Source organism: Aotus nancymaae, unplaced genomic scaffold, assembly GCF_030222135.1.
Source record: "Aotus nancymaae isolate 86718 unplaced genomic scaffold, 86718_ANA_hifiasm-v0.15.2.pri h1tg000073l, whole genome shotgun sequence".
In the NCBI taxonomy this organism is placed as follows: Eukaryota; Metazoa; Chordata; class Mammalia; order Primates; family Aotidae; genus Aotus; species Aotus nancymaae.
In genome coordinates, this window is record NW_026988488.1 from 3,003,223 (window position 1) to 3,015,892 (window position 12,670).

The 12,670-nt window shown below is 36.4% G+C and overlaps 1 protein-coding gene and 1 pseudogene across 4 annotated transcripts in view; one reads left to right on the forward strand and one right to left on the reverse strand.

The window, feature by feature from the left end:
- Nucleotides 1-12,670, forward strand: part of ZC3H12B (zinc finger CCCH-type containing 12B) — a 479,271-nt gene that overhangs the window by 364,218 nt on the left and 102,383 nt on the right. The window lies entirely within an intron of this gene.
- LOC105723005 (peroxiredoxin-like 2C) lies at nt 3,763-9,625 on the reverse strand (annotated as a pseudogene).

The window sequence follows — 12,670 nt, forward strand, 5'->3', positions numbered from 1 at the left end:
CCCATATAAGACATGGTACTTAATTAATAAATGTTGTATGTATTCTGAAACACACAATAAAAACATAAACAAAGATCACTTGTTCTACTAACCAACTATTCCCTCATGTCTCCCCTTCTTTTTGGACATCCCTATTCTCTGAGACAAAACAATATTGAAATTAGGTCAATTAATAATTCTATGATTAATGTTCAAGTGAAAAGAGTCCAATGTCACTCACTTCAAACCAAATGCTAGAAATCGTTAAACTTAATGTGAAAGGCATGCTGACAATCAAGATAGCAAGGCCTCTTGCACCAGTCAGCCAAATTATAAATGCAAAGGAAAAGGTTTTGGATAAAATTAAAACTGCTAGTTTTTTTCATACCCCAGTGGCAACTGGAGTGCCAGTTAGACAGAACCGTTCACTCCCCTGGAAAGGGGGCTGAAGTCAGGGAGCCAAGCGATCTAGCTCAGCAGATCCCACCCCCATGGAGCCCAGCAAACTAATATCCACTGGCTTAAAATTCTCACTGCCAGCACAGCAGTCTGAAGTTGACCTGGGGTGCTCAAGCTTGGTGGGGGAAGAGGCTTCTGCTTACTGAGGCTTGAGTAGGTGATTTTCCCCTCATAGTATAAACAAAACCACCAGGAAGTTCAAACTGGGCAGAGTCCACCACAGCTCCACAGAGTTGCTGTAGCCAGATTGTCTCTCTAGATTCCTCCTCTATGGGTAGGGCATCTTTGAAAAAAAGGCAGCAGCCCCAGTCAAGGGCTTATAGATAAAATTCCTATCTCCCTGGGACAGAGCACCTGGGGGAAGGGGCAGCTGTGGATGCAGCTTCAGCAGACATAAACATTCCTGCCTGCCACCTCTGAAGAGAGCAGTGGCTCTCCCAGGACAGCACTCAAACTCTGCTAAGGAACAGACTGCCTCCTCAAGTGGGTCCCTGACTCCTGTACCTCCTGACAGGGAGAGACTTCCCAGCAGGGGACCACAGACACCTCATACAGGAGAGCTCCGGCTGGCATCTGGTGGGTGCCCCTCTGGCACGAAGCTTTCAGAAGAAGGAACAGGCAGCAATCCTTGCTGTTCTGCAGCCTCTGCTGGTGATACCCAGGCAAGCACAATATGGAGTGGACCTCCAGCAAATTCCAACAGACCTGCAGCTGAGGGGGCTGACTGTTAGCAGGAAAACTAACAAACAGAAAGGAATAGCATCAATATCAACAAAAAGAACGTCCACTCAGAGACCCCATCTGAAGGTCACCAACATCAAAGACCAAAGGTAGATAAATCCACGAAGATGAGAAAAAAATAGTGCAAAAAGGCTGAAATTTCCAAAAAACCAGAATGCCTCTTCTTTTCCAAGGAATCTCAACTCCTCGCCAGCAAGGAAACAAAATTGTATTGAGAATGAATTTGATGAATTGACAGAAGTAGGCTACAGAAGGTGGGTAATAGTAAATTCCTCCAAACTAAAGGAGCATGGTTCTAACCCAATGCAAGGAAGCTAAGAACCTTGATAAAAGGCTAGAGGAGTTGCTAACTAGAATAACCGGTTTAGAGAAGAACATAAATGACCTGATGAAGCTGAAAAACACAGAACGAGAACTTCATGAAGCAGACAAAAGTATCAATACCTGAATTGATCAAGTGGAAGAAAGGATATCAAAGATTGAAGATCAACTTAATGAAATAAAGCATGAAGACAACAAGATTAGAGAAAAAAGAATGAAAAGGAATGAACAAAAGTATCAATACCTGAATTGATCAAGTGGAAGAAAAGATATCAAAGATTGAAGATCAACTTAATGAAATAAAGCATGAAGACAACAAGATTAGAGAAAAAAGAATGAAAAGGAATGAACAAAGACTCCAAGGAATATGCGAATATGTGAAAAGACCAAACCTAGGTTTGATTCGTGTAACTGAAAGTGATGGGGAAAATGGAACCATGTTGGAAAACACTCTTCAAGATATTATCCAGGCGAATTTCCCAAACCTAGCAAGGCAGGCCAACATTCAAATTTAGGAAATACAGAGGACAACACAAAGATATTCCTCAAGAAGAGCAATCCCAAGATACATAATTGTCAGATTCACCAAGGTTGAAATGAAAGAAAAAATGTTAAGGGCAGCCAGACAGAAAGGTCAGGTTACCCCCAAAGGGAAGCCCATCAGACTCACAGCAGATCTCTCTGTAGAAACCCTGCAAGCCGCAAGAGAGTGGGGGCCAATATTCAACATTTTTTTTTGTAATTTTAAATGATAAATTTCATTTTTATTGAATAAAAACATAATTATACAAGCATGAAAATATATTCAAATATTTTAATACATTAAATTTTTTGTAACTTCAAATGCTTTATATAAAAGTATTGAGGTCAAAGTAGCATTATACTTGCTAATAATTACCAAAATTCTGATTTTGCTATACTTTTCATCAGGATATCTGGTATACTTCCCAACTAAACAGATTAAGATTCTAGAAAAATAAAAGATGACAACAGTCTTTGAAATAAGAGCAATTTTGGGGTGAGAAATAGTAGTTTCTAGGAATGCACAACTAAACCATAGTGTACATTTAAGTTACAAAGTTTTTAAAAATTCAAACGTTCCTTGGCTGGGCATGGTGGCTCATGCCTGTAATTCTAGAACTTTGGGAGGCCGAGGCAGGAGTTCAAGACCAGCCTGGCCAACATGGTGAAAGCCTGTCTCTTCTAAAAATACATATTAGCCAGTGTGGTGGTGGACACCTGTAATCCCAGCTACTTGGGAAGCTGAGGCAGAAGAATCATTTGAACCCAGGAGATGGAAGTTGCAGTGAGCTTAGATTGCGCACACCCTGGGCAACAGAGCAAAACTTCATTTCAAAAAAAAAAAAAATTCTTATAGTTCCCTTTCAAAAAGCACACTAATCATATTTTAAATATGTATCTTACATATATAAAACAAACAAATTTATTCTCCATAGCTCACCCAATCCCCAAAAATTCTGGTGAAATGGATAGCAAGTGAGTAGTGAGAAGGTTCTGTGGACACTGGCTATATGTGAGATGTTCGGATTGCCACACTTCCTCTGAGTAAAGCAATTAGGATGAAAACGTGGACTGCAGCCTATGTCATTTGCCCTTTTGTGATACCATGTTTAAAGACCTTTTCCTGGCCCCACTATATTGATCATGCTCATTATAGAACAGTCAGGAAATACAGAAAAGTACAGAAAAAAATAATAACACTGTAATCTTAACACAGAGATACCTACTGGCAACATTTTGGTGCTTATTTTCTGTCTTTTCCCTAAGCATACAAAAATACAAACAAATACATATAAAAATGCTGTTATATTGTCGACAGAATTTGATATTTTGCTTTTTTCACTCAATACAATGGTCTTGTGTTCCTCCCTTCCCTTTATATATTCTTCATCAGAATTTATATTAATTGCCAAAAAATCTTTCAAGATTGAATATACTATAAAGTAAAATACTTTAAATGGTATTTATGATTTTATAGCTTTTAAAGTTATATTTTGTATATTCATTTTTGTTATTTTGTATAACATTTTAAAAGCTATAAAATTGAAGTATGTATTACATTTTTGAGAACCGACGCTTCTCAGCATGCAGTTCAACTGGTTCAAGTCCTCTTTATGCTTCCCTAAGTCCTCAAAGGCTGGGAAGGAACAGCAAATTAGACACTGCACAAGGATATTACACCCCAGCATTGAAGGTCACATTCCAGAAGGTCCAGTTGAAAGTGACTGATTCCATGTTAAGTCATACATGGATAACTGAAGGTCTGTTTGTAAAGTTCAAATGCTGAACTCCTACAAGCTGTAAAACAGAGTTGATAGGTTTGTGATCCAACCTATTCCTATCACAGTGTATAAAATGAATGTTGTCACGTGGACCTAAAATGAGAATTCCACCTTGCTGAAATGGGTCTCCTTGAAAATCAAAGAGAGTTCCAGTTACAGCCCATCACAGGTTCTGAAGGCTTCTGAGAGTAGATTCGAATTTATATGGGGACTCTGTCCTGAGAAAGCAATTTCTTCACCTCTTTTCATTCCCAATCTTATATAAATTTCCCTCTTGGGATCGACATACATTTTATGAAAATATCCAGTCAGTTTGCAAAAAAGGCTCTATATGATGATAGGATGACTGTCCAATCACTATGAGGGTGACATTTGCTTTTTGTAAGAAACTCTTGGGGATTTTGGCCAGATCCTCCATGTATTCCTTGCATATGTAACACAGAAAATGCCACACTACCACCACCATGGCTTGGCACTCTGGAACAGTGGGTGGAACAGCACCCTCTGCCTGTGAGTGTCCAGCACCAGCAGCTCACCCACAGTGGCCACCAAGGGCAGCCCATCCTCAGGGTTGCTTGGGGCTGGGACTGGGGGGTGGAGGCAGTGCTGCCACTAAACTTCAACATTTGTAAAGAAAAGAATTTTCAACCCAGAATTAGAATTTCATATCCATCCTAGTTTAGCTTTATAAGCAAAGGAGAATTAAAATATTTTACAGACAAGCAAATGCTCAGAGATTTTGTCACCAACAGGCCCGGCTTACAAGAGCTCCTGAAGGAAGCACTTAATATGGAAAGAAAAAACCGGTACCAGCCACTGCAAAAACATTCCAAATTGTAAAGACCATTGACACTATGAAGAAACTGCATCAACTAATGGGCAAAATAACCAGCCAACATCATAATGACAGGATTGAATTCAAACATAATAGTATTAACCTTAAAGGTTAACAAACTAAGTACCCCAATTAAAAGACACAGACTGGCAAATTGGATGAAGAGTCAAGACCCATCAGTGTGCTGTATTCAGGAGCCCCGTCTCATGTGCAAAGACACATATAAGCTCAAAATAAACGGATGGAGAAATATTTGCCAAGCAAATGGAGAGTGGGAAAAAAAAGCAAGGGTTAAAATCCTAGTCTCTAATAAAATAGACTTTAAACCAATAAAGATTAAAAAAGACAAAGAAGGACATTACATTATGGTAAAGGGATCAATACAACAAGAAGAGCTAACTTTCCTAAATATACATGCACCCAATGCAAGAGCACCCAGATTTACAATGCAAGTTCATAGAGACCTACAAAGAGAGTTAGACTCCCATACAATGTTAGTGGGAGAATTCAACACACCACTGTGTCAGTATTAGACGGATCAATGAGAAAGAAAGTTAACAAGGATATTCACAATTTGAACTAAGCTCTGGACCAAGCAGACCTAATAGACATCTATAGAACCCTCCACCCCAAATCAACAGAATATACATTCTTCTCAGCACCACATCACACTTATTCTAAAATTGGCCACATAATTGAAAGTAAAACACTCCTCAGCAAATGCAAAAGAATGAAAATTATAACAAACAGTCTCTCAGACCACAATGCAATCAAATTAGAACTCAGGATTAAGAAACTCACTCAAAACCACAAAACTACATACATGGAAACTGAACAACTTGCTCCTTAATGACTACTGGGTAAACAATGAAATGAAGGCAGAAATAAAGAAGTTCTTTGAAACCAATGAGAGCAAAGACACAGCTTACCAGAATCTCTGAGATATAGCTAAAGCAGTGTTTAGAGGGAAATTTATACAACTAAATGCCTACAGGAGAAAGCAGGAAAGATCTAAAATAGGCACCCTAACATCACAATTAAAAGAATTAGAGAAGCAAGAGCAAACATATTCAAATGCTATCAGAAGACAAGAAATAACTAAGATCAGAGCAGAACTGAAGGAGATAGAGACATTAAAAACCCTTCCAAAAAAATCAATGAATCCAGGAGCTGGTTTTTTGAAAAGATTAACAAAATAGATACACCACTAGCCAGTCTAATAAAGAAGAAAAGAGAAAAGAATCAAATAAACACATTAAAAAATAATAAAGGGGATATCACCACTGATCCCACAGATATACAAACTACCATCAGAGAATACTATAAACACCTCTATGCAAATAAACCATAAAATCTAGAAGAAATCGATAAATTCCTGGATGCATATGCCCTCCCAAGACTAAAGCAGGAAGAAGTCAAATCCCGGAATAGAGCAATAACAATTTCTGAAAATGAGACATGAATTAATAGCTTGCCAACAAAAAAAAGCCCAGGACCAGATGGATTGACAGCTGAATTCTACCAGAGGTAGAAAGAGGAGCTGGTACCATTCCTTCTGAAACTATTCCAAATAACAGAAAAATTGGAACTCCTCCCTCACTCATTTTATGAGGCCAGCATCATCCTGATACCAACACAAAAAATAAATTTCACACCAATATCCCTGATGAACATCAATGTGACAATCCTCAATAAAATACTGGCAAACCAAATCCAGTAGCACATCAAAAAGCTGATCCACCATGATCAAGTTGGCTTCATTGCTGGAATTCAAGGCTAATTCAACATATGCAAATCAATAAAGGTAATCCATCACATAAACAGAACCAATGACAAAAACCACATGATTATTTCAATAGATGCAGAGATGACCTTCGATAATATTCAACACCTATTTTTGCTAAAAACTCTCAATAAACTAGGTATTGATGGAATATATCTCAAAATAATAAGAGCTGTTTATGGCAAACCCACAGCCAATATCATACTGAATGGGCAAAAACTAGAAGCATTCCTTTGAAAACCAGCACAAGACAAGGATGCCTTTTTCACCACTCCTACTCAACATAGTATTGGAAGTTCTTGCCAGAGCAATCACTCAAGAAAAAGATATAAAAGGTATTCAAAAGGAAGAGAAAAAATCAAATTGTCTCAGTTTGCAGACGACGTGATTGTTTATTCAGAAAACCCCAGCGTCTCAGCCCAAAAACTCCTTAAGTTGATGAATAACTTCAGCAAAGTCTCAGGATACAAAATCAATGTGCAAAAATCACAAGCATTCCTACACACCAATAATAGACAGAGAGCCAAATCATGAGTGAGCTCCCATTCACAATTGCTACAAAAAGAATAGAATACCTAGGAATACAACTTACAAGGGATGTGAAGGACCTCTTCAAGGAGAACTACAAACCACTGCTCAAGGAAATAAGAGACGACACAAACAGATTGAAAATCATTCCATGCTAATGGATAGGAAGCATCAATATTGTGAAAATGGCCATACTGTCCAAAGTAATTTATAGATTCAATGCTATCCCCATCAAGCTATCATTGACTTTCTTCACAGAATTAAAAGAAAAAACTGCTTTTAATTTCATATGGAACTTAAAAAGAGCCCATATAGCCAAGGCAATCCTAAGCAAAAAGAACAAAGCCAGAGGCATCAAACTACCTGACATAAAACTATACTACAAGGCTAGTATAGTTTGGTAACCAAAATAGCATGGTACTAGTACCAAAACAGATATATAGACCAATGGAATAGAACAGAGGCCTCATAAATAACACCACACGTCTACAACCATGTGATCTTTGACAAACCTGACAAAAACAAGCAATGGGGAAAGGATTCCCTATTTAATAAATCGTATCAGGAAAACTGGCTACCTGTACGCGGAAAACAGAAACTGGACTCCTTCCTTACACTTACACAAAAATTAACTCAAGATGGTTTAAAGACTGAAACATAAAACCTAAAACCATAAAAACTCTAGAAGAAAACCTAGGCAATATCATTCAGGACATAGGTATGGGCAAAGACTTAAGGACTGAAACACCAAAAGCAATGACAACAAAAGCCAAAATTGACAAATGAGATCTAATTAAACTAAAGAGCTTCTGCACAGCAAAAGAAACTATCATCAGAGTCGACAGGAAACCTAAAGAATGGGAGAAAAATTTTGCAATCTATCCATATGACAAAGGGCTAATATCCAGAATCTACAAGGAACTTAAATTTACAAAAACAAGCAAACAAACAAACAGCCCCATCAAAAAGTGGGCAAAGGATATGAACAGACACTTCTCAAAAGACGACATTTATGCAGCCAGCAAACATATGAAAAAAATCTCATCATCTCTAGTCGTTAGAGGAATGCAGATCAAAACCACAATGATATACCATCTCATGCCAGTTAGAATGGCAATCATTAGAATGTCAGGAATCAACAGATGCTGGAGAGGATGTGGAGAAATAGGAATGCTTTTATACACTTGGTGGGAGGGTAAATTAGTTCAATCATTGTGGAAGACAGTGTGGTGATTCCTCAAGGATCTAGAACCAGAAATACCATTTGACCCTGCAATTTGATTACTGGGTATATACTCAAAAGTTTATAAATCATTCTGCTATAAAGACATGTGCACACGTATGTTTATTGCAGCACTGTTCACAAAAGGAAAGACTTGGAACCAACCCAAATGCCCATCAATGATAGACTGGATAAAGAAAATGTGGCACATATTCACCATGGAATAGTATGCAGCCTTAAAAAAGGATGAGTTCATGTTCTTTGCAGGGACATGGATAAAACCAGAAACCATCATTCTCAGCAAGCTAACATAGGAACAGAAAACCATACATCGCATACTCTCACTTGTAAGTGGTAGTTGAACAATAAAAACACATGAACACAGGGAGGGGAACACCGTACACCAGGGCCTGTCAGGGAGTCAGGGGCTAGGGCATACCTAATAGGAGAAATACCTAATGCGAATGATGGGTTGATGGGTGAAACAAACCACCATGGCGCATGTATACCTATGTAACAATCCTGCACATTCTGCACATGTATCCAAGAACATAAAATATAGTAATAAAAAATAAATCAGATAAAGTTATATCATCCAGTTTTTAAGCTTCCTTAACAATAAAATTAAATAGGTGTTGAACACACAAAAAAATTTAAAACTGCTATTCCAGTGGACACATGAATGATAAGAAAGCAAAACAATCTTACTGCTTTTAGGGAGAAAGTTTTAGTGGTCTGGATATAAGATCAAACCAGCCACAACATTTCCTTAAGCTAAAGTCTAATCCTGAGCAAGCCCCAACTTCTCTCAATTCTACAAGAGCTGAGAGAGGTGAGGAAGCTGCAGGAAAAAAGTTGTAAGCTGGCAGACTTTGGTTCATGAGGTTTAAGGAAAGAAGCAGTCTTTATAACATAAAAGTACAAGGTGAGACAGCAAGCCCTAATGTAGAAGCTGCAGCAAGTTACTTGGAAGATCTAGCTAAGATAATTGATGAAGGGGCTACAATAAACAACAGATTTTCAATGTAGACAAAACAGCCTTGTACTGAAAAAAGCTGCCACCTAGGACTTCCATACCTAGACGGAAGTCAATGCATGGTTTTAAAGCTTCAAAAAACAGGCTGACTTCTTTTTAGGGGATAATGCAGCTGGTGACTTTAAGCCAATGCTCATTTTCCATTTTGAAAATTCTAGTGCCCTTAAGAATTATGCCAAATCTACTCTGCTTATTTTCTATAAATGGAAAAACAAGGCTCATATAACAGTACATCTGTTTACAGCTCTACAGCATGGTTTACTGAATATTTTAGGCCTACTCTTGAGACCATCTCAGGTATAAAAGATCCTTTCAAAGTACTACTTTTCATTGAAAATGCATCTAGTCACATAAGAGCCCTGATGGAGATATATAAGAAGATTGATATTGTTTTCTAACCTGCTAACACAGCATCCATCCTGCAGCCTAGAGATCAAGATGTAATATTGATTTTCAAGTCCTATTATTTAAGAAATACATTTTATAAGGCTGTGGTTGCCAGAGATAGTGATTCCTCTGATGTATCTGGGATAAGTAAATTAAAAACCATCTGGAAATGATTCACCATTCTTGATTCCATTAAGAATATTTGTACTTCATGGGAGGAGGTCAAAATATCAACATTAACAGGAGTTTGGAATAACTTGATTCCAACCCCATGACTGACTTTGAGGGTTCAAGATTTTACTGGAAAAAATAACTGTAGATTTGGTGAAAACAGCAAGAAAACTAGAATTAGAAGTGGAGCTGGAAGATGTAACAGAATTGTTGCAGTCTCATGATAAAACTTTTTAATAGATGAGGAGATGCTTCTTATGTATGAGCAAAGAAAGTGGTTTGTTGGAATGGAATCTGCTGGTGAAGATGCTGTGAACACTGTTGAAATGACAGCAAAAGATTTAGAATATTACATAAGCTTACTTGATAAAGCCGTGGTGGGGTTTGAGAGGATAGACTTTAACTTTAAAAGAAGTGCTGCTGTGGGTAAAATATTATCAATCAGAATCACATGCTGTAGAGAATTGTTATGAAAGAAAGAGTCAATGAATTTGGCAAATTTCATTGTTTTCTAAATTTAAGAAATTTCCACAGCTACCTCATTCTTCAGGAACCACCACCGTCATCATTCAGCGCCACAAACATCAAGGCAAGACCCTCCATCAGTAAAAAGATTACAACTCACTGAAGGTTCAGATGATTGTTAGCATTTTTGGGCATGCAATAAAATATTTTCAATTTAAAAAATGTGCAGTTTTTAGACATAATGCTATTGCACACTTAATAGACTATAGTATAGTATAAACATAACTTTTATATGAAATAGGAAACTAAAAAGTTCATGTGACTCACTTTATTGTGATATTTACTTTGTTACAATATTTGCTTTCCTGTAGTGATCTGGAACTGAACTTACAATAATTCCAAGGTATTCTTGTACTTTAACTGGATAAATTGTATGTTATATGAATTAAACCTCGACAAACCTGTTTTGTGAAAATTCCATGATAAAAAAACAATTTTAAAAACACATACAAAATATTTGAATAGACACTTCACCATGAAAGAGATAGCAATAGTAAATAAACACAGGAAAAGCAGCTCAATATTATTAGTTATTAGGGAAACACAAATCAAAACCACAATGGGATACAACCAGGTACCTGATACAATGGCTTAAAAATGGACCATATAAAATGATAGCAAGGATGTAGAGCAATTAGAACTCATACATACACTGAAGATGAAAATGTAAATTGATACAACTACTTTGAAAAACAGTTTGGCAGCTTCTTAAGTTAACCATACAAGTACCATAAAAATCAGTCATTTCATTCTTAGTTATTTAATCAAGGCAAATGAAAGAATATATCTACACAAAGGTTTGTACACAAATAATCATAGCAACTTAATTTTTAAAACTTGAAATAACTCAAAGGTTCATCACAGTTGAAGAAATAAACACATTGTGGTATATGCATTCTAGCAGGCAGAAGAAAGTGTACTAGAGATCAGAAGATGTGTATTCCAGTTCTGGAGTTTCATGACTTAGAATGAGTACAATAACATTAAAATTTTTCACTGTTCTCATTTAGATAATGAAGGAAATAATATTTCCCTTTTTATGTGTTGGTTCTAAAACTCAAATGAGATAAATATATGGGGTTATTTGGTAAGCTATAATTTTATGACGTTTTATTGGTTTTTAACTCCTTGATTTTTTTCTGATTGCATCTATGAATTATATTTTCTGAAATTTTAATTTTTCTTTCTTCTGATGTTTTATCACATTAAAGAAGGCTATAGCCTTAGAACTTTTTCTTTAAGTCTTTAGCTAATAAATGATACATTTTGACATTCTTGGAAGATTCATTTGTGATTGATAATTTACTTCCTGTGAAACACAGAAGGCTAGTATAAGGGGCGAAAAGGATATCATCATGACTGATTATTGATTTTTTAGCACATTAACAAAGATTCATACTCAGTCTTTGAATTCTATGTTTTGGGTTCTTGCCCCAATAAAAGATTTTGGGCACTCAAATATCCAGTTCATTTGTTACTCTTGAATGGCCAAACTTAAATAAGGCATTTTAATCAGAACATATCTTTATTGTTAGAAAATATAATTACTAATAACACATGTAAGTTAGGCCCCAAAGTTCTGCAGGTTTCTTCTCTCTGGTTTACTGTCCCTCTTAAAAACATTTTTTGTGCAAAAACATAAAGCTGAATGAAACTAATTTCACCAAAGAATATATATATATATTTAAGTAAGTCAAGCATTGGACTGTTACACAGCATTAGGCTACTTAATGGTCTTGATTTGGCTTTTATTGACTTAAACTATATTGATGATTTACTATACTCAAATTGTCTATTGCAACAATATATTTCTTGGTAAATATAGTCTGAAAAAAAATTGCCCAAGCAGAAGAGAGGTCGTTTTTCCCATCAGGGGAAAAATGGTTTCTGGTTTGTCAGTTCTACAGAGGATGGTGCTTTTTTCCACGTGGTGGAAGTAGGCTTATTTGGCTTCTTTTTATTTTATTTTATTTTATTTTATCTTGCCTTTACATGTAGGCTCATTTTACCCTCAAAGCATAATTTAGGCTCTTTGTACTTAAGTATTTGAGTCATTTGCCTTTTAGTCAGTCAAGTTCTTTATAGAAGGTATTTTATTTTTTGGACATGAAAAAATGTTTACAATTGAGGGGAGAAAAGCACCTTACAGAAAGAACATTATGCATAAAACCATTTCAGTTTTGTCATAGATAAATACATATGTAATCATTTTTAAAAGTCTGAGAACAGATACCAACTTTCTGGGTGGTGAGATACATAATGCACTTTTGTAATCAGGAAAAATATTTTTTTAAATAGAAGTTTGTTTCTTCTTCATGATAGTCGTCTGTCCTGACAGCCCTTTAACTTGCTTATGAATTTTAGAAAATTCTTGGGATCA